Raw genomic sequence first — 6,286 nt, 5'->3', positions numbered from 1 at the left:
TCTTAGAAGTTTTAAATGAGAGTATAATATCGCGGATGTAGACATATACATACATTGAGTACCTGCTTGGGGACCAAATATGTCTACGTTACCTTGATTGTAAGATGCACGGACTACCTTGCGCAAATTGACAGGACCAGGATTAGTTTCAATATCACCATAGGTTATTAGAACTATGCTTAGATATAGCGTCGCAAATAAAAATGGGGCTGGTTTTAGAACCTGGGAAATGCCTTTGCTGGAAAAAGATGAGTTTAGAACTAGATGGCGATAAATGGAACGGAGGTCTAGTTGCCGGGTACCATTAAAATTGCCTATTGAAATACGGTAAGCCTCTATGGATATCATGATTTCTCACGAGGTGTCGAATGAGGAGTATAAGACGAATTAAAAAGACGTAAAATTGTTTTGTATATTTATTTCAAATATTCAGTGAGCTGAGTAAGTTTAGTTCAGTAAATTTTGATAGTGATAGATGCTGAGTAAGCTGATAGTGCCGATTGAGCTGATAGTGCCGATTAAGCTGATAATGCTGAGTATAACCCCTCACACAGAGTGAAGGGTGGTCTTGAAATCTGAAGAAAAAAAAAAAAAAAATTAGTAAGATGTATATTGTACGACATAAAGGTGATAGGGTGGACATCGAAAAATTCTTTTGTTCCTGTCGCAGCGTGTCTTATAAGTACCAGGCGGGCGGGTGGTCGGCAAAAATGACTTATCTGATATTCCAATGGCATATTGGCAGCCACCCACGCTGAAGCTTTTGAGGAGCGGACCTTCATTTTTATTGAATTTTGATTTCTCGGGTCTTTTTACAAACTTTCTAACCCGGCTTTTAGAGAAAAGAGTGACAAAAGTTGGGAACCAGAAAATTTTTTGATGTCCGCTGGGGCTGCTACCATTATTAACTTAGATTATTCTAGAAAAAAATTTGAATCATCATCTGTCACCCCTTATTGTACAAAAGATTTGACTTTTGATTTGGTTTTGAATACCTTAAGAGTATAAATTAATGCGGGGCTAATTAAAAAATTTGAATCATCATCTGTCACCCCTTATTGTACAAAAGATTTGACTTTTGATTTGGTTTTGAATACCTTAGGAGTATAAATTAATGCGGGGCTAATTAATGCGAATTTGGCCCAATTCGCATTATTAAATACCGCAAAACTTAATGGTTAAATATTTTGGTCATTCGCATTAATTCATACTCTTAAAAAAGGTTAATTTAAGACTTAAAATAGTCTTGGAGGAAAGAAGTTTTTCAGCTGCTATTGTTTTATAGCAAAATAATGGGCTATTCCATTTTTTAACCATTCACGGGTATTGACAAACTTTTCCAGGGAGGTCTGAGCCTTGATTTTCCAAGGGCCTTTTGGTTATTTTCAGATTTTCCAAGGGGGTTATTAACCCTTTCCGGACGCACGGGCCACTGGGTGGCCCATGAATCGTGTTCCTATATGACGCACGGGCCACCGGGTGGCCCATAGCTTTGTAAAAGATTTTAACAGTTTTTGCGCCAAAATACAATAACATGGTTTTGAATAATGATTTTGAGATAAATTTCCCGTAACCTGCAAAAAACCGCTTTTCGATATCTTGTTTACAACAAGAATTATAAAGTTTCAATGTTTGTTGCAAATTTACTCAGGCTAAATCTGTAAGGGAAAAATTGCTCAAAAATTTGGACAAAAAATCACTTTACTCAGATTCTTGGAAAGCTTATGACATGAAATTTTTTTTACCCGGTCAGTAATTCAATTCTCTAAATCATATTCAAAGTTCAAGGCGTAAAGCAAATGCCTTTTACTCTATTTCTTTATTCAAAGTCAAAAATTTTGCCTTTCCGAAAAAAAATCTACCGATTTTTCGGTCACGTGACAGATTTCGCTATATGCACAGACCGCGCAGAGCAATTTTTTTCCCCGATAATTTTTCCTATCCATCATTCCGTGATTCAGGGGGTATTGGGTCAGGGTCAGGGTTGCTAGTAACGGCTTGTCACTGTGCCGGGTGCATACTCGGCGCCTTGGGCCCCGCAGGGTTGCTAGTAACGGCTCGAATTTCAGTCAGGTTTAAAAAAGGGGTTCTTTTACCCATATTATAATAACATTACCCCCGTCTTTTGCCAGTTCGGTATAATGTGTTATGAATTGCGTAATTTTGCTGTGCGGCTATGGCTCAATGGATAGAGCGCTGGTTTCCGAATCTGTAGGTCTTTGGTTCGAATCCCACTCGGTGCGAAAATTAGATTGGTCGAAATTGATGGAAAAATGATTGACAGGTATGAAAACTCAGTCAGAAATGAGAAACTAAGTCTCAGAAAGTGGAATAAACAGGTAAGGTGAAAGATAGGAAAGGGAAAATGGGCCGGCGCGCTCTGAGCATTTAGCGAAATGTCACGTGACCAGGTGTCAGCCATATTTAAAAATTTTTTTTTGGTATTTCAAAACCCCTATTACATGTGAAAAAAATTAGGTATTACTTATCGTGATTTCTTTTATCAATCACTTTCTATTGCAATTTTCGTAAAGTCAGTCAAAAATCGAATTTTTGTTTGCGTCATATAGCCGTGAAATCATGCGTCCGGAAAGGGTTAAAGGTTTCCAGGGGGTTCTCTCCTCCTAAACTGGCATCAATAGTCACTTTCCAGGCCCTTTTTCACAAAATTTCACCTTCCAGGGGTGTTGACTCCTAATTTCCAGGGGATAGTTTGTTATCCCAGTTTTCCAGGGGGGTTAGTGAAAAAAGTTCGTCAATACCCCCTGTACAATTTTTCTTTGGAATAGCCCAATACTATTCTTATAAGACAATTAAAATCATCCCAGTAAGTACTAACCTGGCCTCGAACACCAGTGATGACAATGGATGGAAATGATTCTTCTCAGAAGTTTTCGAGAGTTGACTTTCAAGCTGAAAAAAAAACAAAAAATAAAAAAAATCAATTCATTGAACTCAATCGAACACCAATCACCAGACGATCTCAATCGAACGGAATCAACGATCTAACCAGTCGAACCAAATCGAACGCAATTCGACAATCGAATTTCAATCGGTCGATTGCGTTCGATTTGGTACGATCGTCGATTGCGTTCGATTGAAATCGTCTGGCAATCAAAAAACGCTAATAAGCTGGTTGTCAATCCTGGTTTAGTTCTATCAGCCATTTTCAAAGATGCAAGGACAGAATCTGTGTTTAAATTTTTCTGTCTTGCTGCTGGTTGTTGCTTAAGCGTATATCAATAATATGTTCCGTTTGCGTTATAAAATATCCCCAAATCCAGTCAGTTGGCTCGATCATGTCAGTGAATTTCAAGTTGATAATTTCAATGAAGGTGGACGAAAAAAAACTTAAATGGGACTCAATAGACCCCTTTCATAATTTTTCAGCTTGTTTTGATTTTCTCGCTTAGTCTTCTTTTCTGTATGGTCTTTTTTAGCAAAATCTGGAATAAAAGAGACAGAATTCGGAGGCAAAGTTGGAGGCATATTGCCTCTATCATCCAAATTTGTAATATATTTTATTCAGGCTAAACAAGGTAATCCAAAACATATGACATCACATGAAAGGGGTCTATGTGGCAAAGTGTTTGCCGCAAGCAAAAGTTGGTAATGCAAAGTATCCCAAAATTGCATTTAGCAGACACAAAATTTCATAATGGCGGGGCATCATGAGAGAGCAATCAGAATACAAAATAAACAAATTTCAAAGGCTCACAAACCAGCCAAGGACTTTTTACCCGCGTTTTAAACTCGTTTCAGCAATGTTTATTCTTTACACTTTCATTTTCAAAATCTGCTGAACGCGCATTATGGCTTGTGACGATTTCCTTGCGTAACATCATCTGTGCTGTGGTGTGGTGGGTGAAGTGAAAACTTGAAGCGAATGGTGATGTAGAAAAGGGCTTGGCTATTCAAAAAATTTTCTGACATTGTGATTGGGCCTACTTGGGATTTATGTTTTGAAAATCGGGCAACGTGAACAGAACATATTATTGATGCATGATGGTTGCCCGACACAAATTTTTTGACTTGCCCGATCGAGCGCCTGTAAGTAAAATAGCGGTTTTTCAGACAGTCACTGGTTGCTCGCTTAAGCTACATACTGTATGTAAAACGCACACAGTGTGCTCTACTGGCGATCTTAAGTGAAAGCTTTTCCACCAGAAGGTTACAAAATATGATGGACTTCTTGAGAAAACAGTTTTAATCAAACTATAAAGCTAAACTTTCGATTCATTAGCAACAGTATAATAACACATTTACATACCTTGCAGCTTGGATAATTCCAATAACAGTGATAGCTGATGAATAATATGAAGAATTACTGGTCGATCAGCAACAATATGGATATGATAAAATATTAATATGGATCAAATAACAGCAATCGTATGTAAATATTTATAAGTGGCAAAACGTGTCTGCAGTGTGAATTTTAGACTGATTCATCAGGATGTCCTAAAGCACAAAGTCTTTGAAGAAACAAGTTCATTCCCAAACTTCTTCTTCATGTTTCCAAGGAAGGAGTCGAAGCGCCTGGTGTTGAAGTTGTAAATGTAAAGAGCGCGAAAGCTTACAAAATAGAAAAGAGAGTGCAAGGAGCAAACACAGCACGGATAGAAGTGAGAGGACAGAAAAACAGAACACGGCACGGACTGCGGACAGACAGGACAGGACAGACACACGGAAAGTTCCTCTTGAAAGGCCCCTTCGCAAGCGCGCTGGGCCAAATACACACGTTCACGTATCCTACTAAACGCTATCACGTTTCACGATTAGATTAATCAATGTTTTTTCAAAGCTTATTCGTTATTGGACTATTATGATGCTGCAATGAATTTTTGGTTCAGTATACCTATCCTGTATCTAATTCAATGTCTTGTTTTTGGAATTATTGCTGTTGGAATGACGTTGGTATTGGACAATAATTAAAGACTTTATTTCAACTAGAGAGTATTACATATTTTAAATGTATTGCAAAGAAATAATTAATATTGTACAATAGTAATATTGTTTATATTTATAGACAATTATATGATTATCTAAAACAACATTGTTAAAGATTTATGTTAAAAATGAAATTTTTTCAAACCTTGTTACACTTTTTTCATAAGCAACTCCATTTTTTCGAGTCAGGCCTGGAGTTACTAAGGGTTTTTCGAAATCCAGGCTCAAAGTTGCTTGTAAGGCTGTTTAAAGATTTGCAAGCACATTTTTGCATTTTTCAACAATTTTTGCATTTTGAATGGGCAGTAGAGGCATTTTTCGTAGATGTGATTACATCCTTTTTGCTATTCTCTCTTGATCCAGCTTATCATTTGATCTATCTTATCCTTTAGGGCTGACCTTCCAGCGCAGCTGGTTTATTATCAATTAAGTTTGCTTCGAAAAAACATTTAATGAGGGAAGGAGAGTGAATAATAATATCATTACTGCGGACATAGCTAGTTCACGAGAAATCGGCAAAAATCTGCTACTTGTATATCCAGTGTATAATAAATCCTTGATGGCAGGATGTGTTCTGATATCTAGGAGAACGTTTTTGCCAGCATTGACTTCCAAAACCCTTAATTATTGCCTAGAAAGATGTTTGCTGAAAGCTTTCCAATTTTCTGGGTTAAGGAAACAAGAACACGTCAACCTTTTAGTAATACCCCTGTCTCCTTATTCCAGAACACACCAGAAGAAATCAATTTTTTCATAATACGAAATTTCAGAACACATCAAGATTTCTACCTTTAACAAGTGCGAAGAACACATCCTAAAAATCGCTTCATCAACTGCTTTCGAAAAATAGCACTATTAGTTACTCTACATCAAAGAATTGCCCATAAATTTCTCTTACCCCAGTGAAAATCAAGAAAAAATTGGTCAGATTTTAGAAAATAACTTGCACCCCAGTGAATTTCAGTTTTTTCACATCCTACCCCACTGGATGCTTGAAATCCACTGGGGCATAGAGACAGGGGTGTACCGTGACATCTCATCTTAAAAAACTAATAAAACTTAATAATATGACTACAAGAACATTGATCTATGCTTATAAATAGCGATTGTTATAGACAACGATTCGTTTTTTTTGCGAATATCTGCTTCAGCCATCTTTTACCAATGATGTTAGTCTACTTTCATGCAAAAAATCAGAAAAAATTAATGATCCAATTTTTCACAAAGTCTTAAAAGCCCTTTTTTTAGCCGTTTTTTGGCTGAAATTTGCCCACCAAATTTTCTTTTCAAAAATTAGAGCTCCGTCACATTTTGGCCACCACCATTTTGCACCTTTGTA

The 6,286-nt window shown here is 37.0% G+C and overlaps 1 long non-coding RNA gene across 1 annotated transcript; it reads right to left on the bottom strand.

Annotated features, from left to right (window-relative positions):
- Positions 1–398: 398 nt before the first annotated feature.
- LOC136817356 (uncharacterized) lies at positions 399–4,714 on the bottom strand. Its single transcript, XR_010848072.1, has 3 exons — positions 4,271–4,714; positions 2,840–2,913; positions 399–575 (listed from the first exon to the last, which is right to left on the bottom strand). It is a non-coding gene; the product is annotated as an uncharacterized lncRNA (long non-coding RNA).
- Between the last annotated feature and the right edge of the window lie 1,572 nt (positions 4,715–6,286).

The sequence above is a fragment of the Clytia hemisphaerica genome, unplaced genomic scaffold, assembly GCF_902728285.1.
Source record: "Clytia hemisphaerica strain Z4C2 unplaced genomic scaffold, Clytia hemisphaerica genome assembly, whole genome shotgun sequence".
In the NCBI taxonomy this organism is placed as follows: domain Eukaryota; kingdom Metazoa; phylum Cnidaria; class Hydrozoa; order Leptothecata; family Clytiidae; genus Clytia; species Clytia hemisphaerica.
This window is presented reverse-complemented; position numbering and strand designations above follow the sequence as displayed.